The sequence below is a fragment of the Narcine bancroftii genome, chromosome 2 (genome assembly GCF_036971445.1).
Source record: "Narcine bancroftii isolate sNarBan1 chromosome 2, sNarBan1.hap1, whole genome shotgun sequence".
Classification (NCBI taxonomy): domain Eukaryota; kingdom Metazoa; phylum Chordata; class Chondrichthyes; order Torpediniformes; family Narcinidae; genus Narcine; species Narcine bancroftii.
Window position 1 is genome coordinate 311,685,754 of NC_091470.1, and position 11,229 is coordinate 311,696,982.

An 11,229-nucleotide genomic window follows, 5' to 3' on the forward strand; every position below is an offset into this window, starting at 1 on the left:
AGTTTTGCCTTGGATGTACAGGGTTATGTTCATTATTTTTTTCAGGGCTTTCTGCTCAAAGATATTGGTGCCCCCATACCAGGCTGTAATGCAGCTGGTCAGTACACTTTCCACTACATATCTATAGAAATTTGCCAAGGTTTTTGATGTCATATCAGATGTCCACAAACTCCTGGGAAAGTAGAGGCGCTGACATGCTTTCTTCATGTGATGAGTCCAGGAAAGTTGCTCCGAAATAGTGACTCCAAGAAATTTACATTTTCTCACCCTCTCCACCTCTGATATCCCCAGTGATTACTTGATTGTACACATCTCACTTTCCCTTCCTGATTTCCAAAATCAGCTCCTTGATTTTGGGGACATTGAGTGCAATGTTATTATTAATACACCATCCAAGTTTTCAATCTCCCTTCTGTACGTTGACTCATCACCCCCTTTTATTCAACCCACCACCATGGTATAGTCACCAAATTTGCACATGATGTTATTATCGAACTGAGCTACACAGTCATAGGTGTAAAGTGAGTAGAGCAGGAGGATAAGAATGCAGCCCTGTGGTTTTCCAGTTCTGATAGAGATTGTGAAAGAGTTCTTGCCAATATGCATTAATTGTGGTCTGGAGGTGAGAAATCCAGGATCCAATTACACAGTAGGGTACTGAAGCCCAGGTCTTAGTGCTTGCTGATCAGATTTGAGGGAATGATGGTGTTAAATGCCAAACTTTTATCCATAAAGAGCATCCGGATGTATACACCTTTGCTGTCAGCTGTTCTAGAGCTTTGTGTAAAGCCATTGAGATGGCATCTGCCATAGACCTGTTGTTGAAGTCGGCAAATTGGAATGGATCAATGTCATCACTTAGACAAGAGCTGATATGCTTCAACACTAGCCTCTGAAAATACTTCATCACTGTGGATGTGAGTGCAATTGGTCAGTAGTCATTTAGACAGGTTACTACACTCTCCTTGGGCAATGAGAAGGTTGTGGCCTATTTGCAACAGGTGGGTAACAAGCCTTGCTGAAGTGAATTGTTGAAGATGTCATGAATACATTGGCAAGTTGGTCAGCACAGGTTTTCAGACCTGCCTGGGTGCTCCAACAAGACTGAATGCTTTCCTTGGATTTACCCTCCTGAAGGTAACCCAAACTTCATCCTTGGATATTGACAGTAAAGGATCATCAGGGCATAGTGGCCCTTCATTATTCTTGTGGTTATTAAGGCCCTGCCACAGCCATCAGGAGTAATTCATGATTTCCATTTTAGTCCAGAATCTCCATCTCTCCTAGGTTGTACCTGCTTCTTGTGCAGTGTTTTGGATCTCTGGACTTAAATGCCTGTTATCTTGCTCTTAGCAGATTCTAGATTTCATTGTTCATCCAGGCCTTCTAGTTAAGGTAAACCCTAAACAATTTATTGGGAACACGCCCATGAATTGATTATTTTGATAAAGTCTCTAATGTCTTTATTCAGATCCTCAGCTGAGTTTTTGAACACCACCCTATCCACTACTCGAGGCCATCTGTTACCACTCTTCACCTCCCGTAACCACCTTCTGTCTTTTTTGATCTCTGGAGTCTCCCTTCTTAGGCTGTCTCTATGCAGGCAGAAGGAACAAAGCCAGATGACCCAACTTGCCAAAATGCAGTTTCGGAAAAGAATGGTAGTGAGTCCTTATCTTGGCATAGCAGTGATCTAGTATGCTGGGAACTCTCATCCATCAGGTTATGTGCTGATTGTAATTGAACATGGTTTTCTTGAGGCAGGCCTGGTTAGAGTCACCAACTGTGATTTGTTGTGCATTGGGTTGGGTTGTCTTTTGTTTACTGACCTGCTGTGCCTGTCAGGGAAGGCAGGATGGGGTGTTGGGAGATGATATGAAAACAGCATCTTTCCAAGCATAACTTAGAGGCAGTGCATCAACAATCAAAATGGCCCTGAGCCAGTTATAGTTGTATCCTCCTGAGACAACACATATGGCTCATGATGGTAAGCCCAGGGAGCCAATGTCTCTATCAATAAAAGCATTCTGATATCTAATGTAAATTATTAAACAAAATACAAAAATGGAATGTATCCAAAATACATTTTTTTAAATCACATCTGCATAAAACTTAAATGAATTCCTTAAGTTCTATCGCCTGGATAAATTATATAAATTTTCAAAATACTAAAAAACTGAGGCCAACTTTCTGTCATTTTAAATGAAAAAAAGTCCCCTTCCTTCAATAGGCACCGTAAAATGAGTCTGAGGCATCTAGCACTGAATTTCTGTGTCCTTTGCATGTCAGGCCATAGCACATGGTTGGCAATGTATCACACAATAAAATATTCATTAGCTTTCTATGTGTTGTTTGTGAGGAGGTTTTTGGATATAAATTGTTGCTCATGGGAAACCAAAACCTTCTACTACATCTAGATGTAAATCCAAAGATTCCAACATGTTTCAGGGTTTTTATATTGTAGAAAATCATCGAGAGTTCATATTGAGGATTGGAAAATTACCCATGCTATATAAATTTTATTCAGAAAAAATACTATTTAAATTATCGTTGTATGTTAAGAGTGAAGCATATATTATGTTTAATATAGTTCAATCCTACATCAGGATGAACCTGGAAAATCCAGGGTGGACACCATCTATTAAAGGACAAATGCCCCAGCTCTTGAGGTATATTTTCACAGTCGCCCACTCAGCAGGTCATACATAACCACCCATCAAGAAAGATCACCTTTCAGCCTTGTCATCTTCCCTCATAAAGAAATATTCTTTAAAAGCCCACATTAATCGGACATTCCAACCACTACAAATACATCAGATCATCTTGAGGTGAGGTTGTTGAACAAGGAGCCCCAATCAACTCCCACACAAAATGGAACACTAAAGTTTGATTATCTTCAGATTCCTGTCAAACCTATTTCAAAGCAATTGCATATTGACAAAATAGACTACAATTTTTATTGCATATAATTTGCAAATTACATCATCTTTTATTCATTGAAAGTATGAGTTAGAATATTATGAACACTGTGTATTGAGCCTATTGATCTTCTTGGGAACATTTCTGGTATGTATTATATTTTCTAAAGGTCTATGCTGAGGTAAAATTCACCCTATGTTTTTTGTTATTGTAATCAGATTGTAAATATGTCAGTGGGATAGAAAATTCAATCAGATGTAAAGGGAATGAGTATAGACTGGGAACTTGGCATGAATTCACTCCACCAAATTTCTACTGGAAATACGTGCTATAGTTTGTAGTTTACAGAAACCATCTTCATACTGGATATTCATGAATATCTTTTAAAAAGTCAAGTTTATTGGCAACTCTGCTGATTATATCAAGTATAATATCTTGTTTATTTTCTTTTGATTAGATCTCAACGTGTAAAGGCTCATCCCTGAGCACAGCAGATAGAAAAAGAAATAGGATTGGGCCAGAAACTTCCCAAATAGACTACTGACCCCTGATTATTGCAAACAAATATCCTAATGATTTTTCTTGTTCCAGAGTGGTTGTGAGGTGGGGTGAGGAGGTGGTGGGGGGTGGGGGATGGGCAGGAGAGGAAGAGGAGGAGATTATTAGTGTGGTGATATAACCACTGGACTATCTGTGACTGCTTGCATCTGTCTGCATTCCTGCCTGCCTACTGCAGGGGGCAACCCACTGAACCTGCAGGGAGGTAACCTGGGAGACTGGCTCCACCTACTCCCTGCCAATCACTGGCCCCATTATAAAGGCTCACATCAGCCCTTGTGTAGGCAGTAGAGCACATAGAGCTAAAAGAGATACTGAACCTTGTGCACCAGTTTTCAGCTAATTAAAGCCTGTAGTACAGCTTTTGTAGTTTGAGCTTGTTTGTTTGCACTGCAGCACATCACAATCAATGAGCTAGATCTTTTCTCTTTTGAACAATGGAAGATGAGAGGTAGCTTAATAGAGGTATATAAGATCATAACGGGCATAGTTAGAATAGACAGCCAGCTCCTTTTTTTCCAGCGGAGGTTAATATAATAGGGATATTTAAAAGATGCTTGGATAGGCAAATGGATGTGAGAAAAACAGAAAGTTATGGGGTTTGAGGTAGGAAAAGGTTGGATTGATCATGGAGTAGGTTTATATAGATTGGGCAAAGAATTAGTACCATGCTGCACTGTTCTGTTCTAAGCTCCCCTCCTTAGTCTATGGTTTATTGGAATTCTACCTTGGTTTAAGCTGAGAGAATAGGTTTAAAATAGTATTCACTACAAAGAAATGGATTTTCAATCAATTGGTACCTTCCAAAAATTGTTTATAATGGTGAAATTGTGCTGGTTGAATAAAAAGAATGATTTCCTCATGCATTAATTTCTCTTTCTTTTAATAACATTACAGGTACTCCTGTACTTGCAACCTGTGCATCTTACATCCATCCACACATGTAACTGAAAATTTGCTAAAAAATGAAGAAAAAATATAAAATTTACACTGTTTATGTTGTATTTGATCAACTATAACAGGGATACAGGGCATGTAAGAGCCAAAATGTGTTTCCTTACCTTGTTAGTCAGTGTCCCAGGGTCCATAGGCTGGGCCACGGCCATCTTGATCCCTGTGTGGGCTTGCGTACGTCTTTGGTTGGCGCATGCACAGTTTGCATATTGGAGTTCAGTTGGCACATGCGTGAGAGTTCAGACCACCGATTCAATATCATTAAAGTGCTTAATTCTCACGCATGCGCCAATTGAACTCCAATGTGCGAATTCACCGCACATGCACCAACTGAAGACTCGCCCTTGCACACAGGAAACAAGATGGCTGCGCCCAGCCTCCAGACCCTGGGACACTGATTAACAAGGTAAGTTTGCAATTCTGATATATGTCCATTCCAAGATATAATCAATCCTTTGTTCCAAATTACAATCATAATTTGGGGGTGTACCTGCATAACAATTATATTTAAAACTGCCAAGACTATAAGATTCAGTGACATTGCAATTTCTTTTATGAGGTTATTTTAAGCTAGTCTAACCTGAAATGTAATAATATCACATGAAAAGAATCATTCCTAAAACTGCTGGAAGTTTTCTATCTGAATCCTAGTGACATTTTACCATCAGTTATTTAGATACTGTGCTGCAGCTAATTGCTTCGTGTTGTGGTTTGATTTTTTTTTCCATTTTATTTTGGAATTGAGATTTTCATACTGAAAGCTCTGCAATTTATGAAAATGTATGTTGTGGAAAAAATGTGATTGAGGAGAAAGCCAAAGGATTCATATAATATCAGTCAAAACCACATCATTTTTTCATTGATGACTGCTTGATATGTGATGATATATGAGAGTTTGTTGTCATATGCGTAAGTATAATATACTCATGCACCAAAATTTTTACTTGCTGTAGCCAAACAGATATATAAGATACACAAATAGTAATAGTATTAATTAAGTTACTAAAATGTGCCACACTCTATAGATACTATTTAGAGGAAGGGGCTGAATTCATTCTGATATTAGATCAGGGCAGATGTTTCACAAGATATTATTGTGACAATGGTTTCGTCTTACAAACTGAATCTCTTATCCTCTACAAACCATTTCAAGTACAATATGATGTAAAAGAATGAATTGCTGATTGGCTGTGGAGTTCTCAATGACGTTAATTTCAATAAACATTATAAAGACAATCTTTATATAGATCTACTCCAACAGACGTCGTTATGAAGAATCTGATGGATCAAAGTGCAGCACTGTGTTAAATACTATGCAAGTAAAAGCCAACTAGTGTTATTAATAGTAATCATATGCTTTTACCAGTTGACAATAGCTGGTCCTTGAATAATAATATAAAGCAAAATAACATATATTAGCAGATCTCCCATGGTGTTTCTCTCAATGAGTCAGGGGCCTGCTGTTTTAAAACAACAGGAGTCACCTTTCCAGAGATTACACTTAAAATACTTCACAGTCATTGAATGAGTCTTAAGGATCGACAACGAGATAGACAACAGACTCGCCAAGGCAAATAGCGCCTTTGGAAGACTACACAAAAGAGTCTGGAAAAATAACCAACTGAAAAACCTCACAAAGATTAGCGTATACAGAGCCGTTGTCATACCCACACTCCTGTTCGGCTCCGAATCATGGGTCCTCTACCGGCATCAACTACAGCTCCTAGAACGCTTCCACCAGCGTTGTCTCCGCTCCATCCTCAACATTCATTGGAGTGACTTCATCCCTAAAATCGAAGTACTCGAGATGGCAGAGGACGACAGCATCGAATCCACGCTGCTGAAGATCCAACTGCTCTGGGTAGGTCACGTCTCCAGAATGGAGGACCATCGCCTTCCCAAGATTGTGTTATATGGCGAGCTCTCCACTGGCCACCGTGACAGAGGTGCACCAAAGAAGAGGTACAAGGACTGCCTAAAGAAATCTCTTGGTGCCTGCCACATTGACCACCGCCAGTGGGCTGATCTCGCCTCAAACCGTGCATCTTGGCGCCTCACAGTTCGGCGGGCAGCAACCTCCTTTGAAGAAGACCGCAGAGCCCACCTCACTGACAAAAGACAAAGGAGGAAAAACCCAACACCCAACCCCAACCAACCAATTTTTCCTTGCAACCGCTGCAACCGTGTCTGCCTGTCCCGCATCGGACTTGTCAGCCACAAACGAGCCTGCAGCTGTCGTGGACATTACCCCTCCATAAATCTTCGTCCGCGAAGCCAAGCCAAAGAAAAGAAGAGAACGAGACACACACACTGTATAAAACATGTACTGCTTGTCTTTGTGATAGTTTTCATAGTTTTCCCTATTGTTCCTAATATTATAATAAATTAGACATTATCAGTCAAGTTTTTTTGTAACATGACAAATAATTGTTATAAGTGATGTAAATATGAAATAAAAATTGAAAATGCTGGTCAGTAAGTCAAACGGAATCATTGATAAATTTCAGATCATGGCTTTTCATTCTAAAATAGATGGAATGGCCAAGAGAGTATAATAAAGGTCTGGGATTCTCAGAGGTTTGTGGAGAGTTAAAAGCTCTCTATTTTCCCAGCAAGCAGATGCTTTTAACATCTGCTGCCAGCCTTATCATGCACATTGTGAGTGAATGCTGCCGACTGGCACAGTCCAGGGTGCAGGAGTATGTTCTGAGTATACTGGGGCTTGGCCCAGCCAATGTGAGGGTTTTGTGTGGAAGGACCACAGTCTAGAGTCCATTCACTATCCGACATTGAGAGGCTGAGACCAGAGGGGGACAGAACGAAAAGGAACCAAGGTAGAGGCAATGGTGGTTCATAGCAAATTAGAAATGAATTTAAAAATAAACAGCAATGAAATGTATGAATATAACACTAAGGATGCAAAAATACTTTGTACACTTTTCATTATATATACAGTATAGTAACAGGCCCTTCCGGCCCACGAGCCCGTGCCACCTAATTGATCTCCACCCTCCGTATGTCCTCTTTTCTACAATAAAATTAAAGGAAGTTGATTTTTATAAAGAAAAAAAATGTACACAAACGAGCAGTCCACCCAAAAGAATCCCGAAAAGTGATTTTCGTGTATATACTTTTTGTGGATTATAAGGAGTTACAGTACAACAGCCTTTGGCTTCCTTCTACTGACTACCAACATTTATGTTCCCCCCCTCCCCCCCCCCCCACCCCGACCCACTCTCCTTTCCCCTCCCATCCAGTTTATTTATCCTTTCAGACTTGTCCTCTTGTTACCAAACATTGTGAGTTCACAGCTTCGAAAGGTCACTGCGCACAGTTTTCCCAGCGGTCATTATGTATCAATTGTTACCAAAAAGAACCCAGATGACTCACAGCTTGTTATTCATGAGGGAATTGACAAAAGTGTACCAATAGAGCAGAGAGAAACCATTGTTTTGAGGCAAAGATTCAAAGCGGTCACTGCTACAATTGATCAAATTAAACCTGACAACTATTGCATAGTGACTGAAGTTACATAATGAAAGAAGTTTGTCAATAACTGCAGCAAATACACAACAATAAACTCTGCCTTCTTGAAAATGCAGCAGTACATGTGCTTTGCCCTGACTCCAGTGTTGCTTCAGCTTGGCTGCTGCAAGAAGCAAGGAATTTACTTTTATGAGAGGATGTTCTTATTTTCACCCCTTCATAACAGCAAGATCCACCATGATGGAGAACAGGAAGGTGAGGACAGACCATAGAAAAAGTTAATGTGATCAACTTAATTTGACCTCTTAGTGATTTGCAGCCTCATGAGGTGAGACAGAAGGGAGAACTGGGCCCATTCCAGCCTATTAGCTTTCACTGTCAATGGTGGCTTGTTCAGGTATGGACCTGACAGCTGTTTTCTACACATTTTTTTCCCATTTCCTCTCCCTGGTATTGGATAAGAACGGGCTAAACTCTACCTATAATGTGAAAACTAAACAGATTGAGATCTGGCATGTCATCAAATACTCTATCAAACCTCTGCACTGTGGGAAGTATACTGATTGGTTGTATCACAGTCGGGTTTGGAAATTCGAGTGCCAAATGTAGCAATCATAGCCAAGTTTATCATAGGCTCCAACCTCTATGTGAGATGTTGCCAACATCGTAAAGGACCCCTATCATTTTGGTCACAACCTCATCTCACTGCTACCCTCAGCAAGAAGGTACAGAAGCATGAAATCTAGCATGTCTAGGCTCAAGAACAGTTTCTTTCCAACAGCTATCAGGCTCTTCAACCTCCCTGTGCTACACTAATCATAAACTACTCCAAACTGTATGCTTCATTTTTTTTTCCTTTTAATATATTAACTGTGAATACTTGTTAACCATGTTTTGTATTTATTATTTCATTATTTTAATGTATATTATTGTTGATTTTTTTTTACAGAGTACCTGTTCAACTGCAGCAAGCAGGAATTTCTGTCTATGTACATTGTACAACATGTATGACAATATTATCATTATCATGTCATTACTGCTTATGAGGTCTGTTGTTTACACATTGGCTCTTCTTCCCTTTTAATAACTGACTTCATTCAATACCAAATGTCAGCTGACAACTAAAATTATGGCTTTAAATACAAGCATTAGTGTAATGCACAAAAGGATGATTGTGTTATATGCAGTATATGCTTATAAAAGCTTAAATATGGTCCCAGCACACATGAAATATTCAGATTAAGTATGTGGTTTTTAGTTGAAGTAAAAATTATTACAATTTCCTTTATATTTTATAACCCTTGTCCAGTGGGGCAGATAGTCATGTAATTGATTCAATTTTGAAGAATTTGCATCAGACTTCCGCAACCAAACAAATTTATATCAAATATAGAATCTGGGGATTCCTGCTGAAAGAAAATCGTGTGGAAAAACAAGCCATCACAATGGAACACAATCCCCTCTTGTCTCCTCTTGCCAACATAACTGTGGTCCAGCACCAGCTTATTTTCCTAGCTCATTTGCTATGTAAACAGGAGCTTGGGGCAATAAAGGGTGACAACAGCAAAGGCTTTTTTTTTTTTTTTTTAAATTTTTTATTTTTCACACCATAAATCACAATAGCCATGATATACACTTTTTCTTTTCCACACATTTACAGTGACTATTTCTCCCTCCCCCCTCCCTCCTCCCAAGCCACCCCCCATCCCCCCCCCCTCTCATCCATTTTAGTTATACAATCTAGGTTGCATTAATTCAGTTAGACAATGTTGTCATTCAACAAAAATACACCAGAAATTCTACTGAGTCCATTCTTTTCTTTTCTTCTCCTTCCATCAACTTAGGTAATGTTTGTTCCCGGTAGGTTTTCGCTATTGTATTTAATGTAAGGCTCCCATACTTGTTCGAATATTTCAATATTATTTCTTAAACTATATGTTATTTTTTCTAATGGAATACATTTATTCATTTCTATATACCATTGTTGTATTTTCAAATTATCTTCCAATTTCCAGGTTGACATAATACATTTTTTTGCTACAGCTAGGGCTATCTTAACAAATCTTTTTTGTGCATCCTCCAAGTCAATTCCAAATTCTTTATTTTTTATGTTACTTAGGAGAAAGATCTCTGGATTCTTTGGTATATTGTTTTCTGTTATTTTATTTAATATCTGATTGAGATCATCCCAAAATTTTTCTACTCTCTCACATGTCCAGATTGCATGAATTGTTGTTCCCCTTTCTTTTTTACATCGAAAACATCTATCAGATACTGTTGGGTCCCATTTATTTAACTTTTGCAGTGTAATGTATAGTCTGTGTAACCAATTATATTGTATCATACGCAGCCTCGTATTTATTGTATTTCTCATCGTTCCAGAGCATAACTTCTCCCATGTTTCCTTTTTTATCTTTATATTTAAATCTTGTTCCCATTTTTGTTTAGTTTTACCATTTGTTTCCTCATTTTCCTTTTCTTGCAGTTTAATATACATATTTTTTATAAATCTTTTGATTAACATTGTATCTGTAATCACATATTCAAGGTTACTTCCCTCTGGTAAACTCAAGTTGCTTCCTAATTTATCTTTCAAGTAGGATCTCAGTTGGTAATATGCCAGCGCTGTATCTCCCGTTATATTGTACTTATCTCTCATTTGTTCAAAGGATAAGAATCTACTTCCTGAAAAACAATTTTCTATTCTTTTAATCCCTTTTTTTTCCCATTTTCTAAAGGCAAGGTTGTCTATTGTAAAAGGGAGTAGCTTATTTTGCGTCAATATTAGTTTTGGTATTTGGTAATTTATTTTATTTCTTTCTACATGAATCTTCTTCCATATATTGAGGAGATGGTGTAATACTGGAGAAGTTCTATGTTGTACCAATTTTTCGTCCCATTTATATAATATGTGTTCAGGTATCTTTTCCCCTATTTTATCTAATTCTAGTCTCGTCCAGTCTGGTTTTTCCCTTGTTTGATAAAAATCTGATAGGTACCTTAATTGTGCGGCTCTATAATAATTTTTGAAGTTTGGCAATTGTAAGCCTCCTTGTTTATACCATTCTGTTAATTTGTCTAGTGCTATCCTCGGTTTCCCCCCTCTCCATAAAAATCTCCTTATTATTTTCTTTAACTCTTTGAAGAATTTTTCTGTCAGTTGTATTGGCAATGCCTGAAATAAGTATAGTATCCTTGGAAAAATGTTCATTTTAATACAGTTTATCCTTCCTATCAGTGTTAGTGGTAGCTCTTTCCAATGCTCTAAATCGTCCTGTAATTTTTTCATTAGTGGATTGTAATTGAGTTTAT